At 52.4% G+C, this 1,339-nt stretch overlaps 1 protein-coding gene across 1 annotated transcript in view; it reads right to left on the bottom strand.

The window, feature by feature from the left end:
- The window catches only part of DCDC2C (doublecortin domain containing 2C), a 108,537-nt gene that overhangs the window by 79,744 nt on the left and 27,454 nt on the right, over positions 1 to 1,339 (bottom strand). The gene's annotated exons all lie outside the window — the stretch shown is intronic.

Genomic DNA, 1,339 nt, shown 5'->3' with positions numbered 1-1,339 from the left:
CCCCCCCCGGAGTATTTCCAGGAGGCAATGGGGAGGGACTTCCAGTGGCAAAGGTCAGGGGTTAGAGGTGGGACATCCAGTCCCAAGATGGAGACCAGGGAGGGGCAACTCAAGGGGCAGGGCTACCTATGCAGCCCTCGAAAACTCACCAAACCTTGTTAAGCAGCCCTCCACGCAAAATAATTGCCCGCCCCTGGTCTAAGAGGTACTTCTGTGTTTTAGGCATCTAAATAACTGATTGTGTTTCCATTTCATTCTAATAAAACAGCTCAAATTCTGCTTAAAAATCTACATTCCTTCATCATTTTAGCCCCTACATATCTAAACTTCACCTACTGCTCATGTTCATACCCAATCCAAGATGGCCACCTAAACATCTCATTTCATTTATACTCTGTTGCCATCCACTTTCACCACAAGAGCATATATATTTGCAAGAGTCCACTGAAACTGTCGTCAGCAAAACCCCATAGCTGGCAACTTCTTGATGGTAATGGTAACCCACTTTTTGCCTAATCACCTAGTTGTTAAGAAATGTGCCCACGGGAGGCTGGTATCACCTTAGTCGGGGGGGCACGGTCCCCCTCAGCAACCAGTCAGTGATCAGGGGGGTCCCCCCATGACCAATCTTGCTAAGAAGCAGCCACAGCACTTCCAGAAGCGGAGGCAGTGCTCCTAGAAGTGGCCGCGATGCTACATCTGGTGCTTCCACTCCTCGGCTGGCACTCACAGGGTGGGCACCAGCACTCCTGCCTGCCCCCGCTGCCCACTGCCTAAGCAGGGAGCGCAGCCAGTCAAGGGGTGCACCAGCACTCTCAGGGGGTGCATGTGCACTCCCATGTACCCACTACACGTCGCCACTGAATGTGCCAATGAGACACCTTGGCCATAAGTCTACCTCACCCTCAGGGGATTTGAACCCAGGTCTTCCACATCCCAGGACAGTCTGCTAGACAAAGACTACACATAGCTGAAACCATTCTCCATCTATCCTGTTGAAGCTGGCAATTAAGAGTGAAAGGGCCCCAAGTAAGCAAGCAAGAGCGCAGCTGACTGTGGCCCTGTGAAGGAACACATGCTTCAATGCTGGTTATGCATTTTGCTGTGAATCAGTGCTGTCCAACTGGTGGCCCACAGGCCATAAGCAGCCCTCAGAAGGTTAATGTACAGCTCCCAGGTTCTCACCCAGTTGCCATTCCCCACACTGCTCCAGCAATAGCTGCTGGAGTCTCCAGGCTCCTCCTTCCCTCATCCAACTGCTGTTTCCTACCTTTGCTCTAGGGGCCAGGGCAATGTGGCACCACAGGGAGCTGATGGTGAGTCCAGGGGAAGGGGAGCA

The sequence above is a fragment of the Alligator sinensis genome, unplaced genomic scaffold (assembly GCF_000455745.1).
Source record: "Alligator sinensis unplaced genomic scaffold, ASM45574v1 scaffold2_1, whole genome shotgun sequence".
Lineage (NCBI taxonomy): Eukaryota > Metazoa > Chordata > Crocodylia > Alligatoridae > Alligator > Alligator sinensis.
The sequence above is the reverse complement of the archived record's forward strand: the minus strand, read 5'-3'. Positions and strand labels throughout refer to the sequence as shown.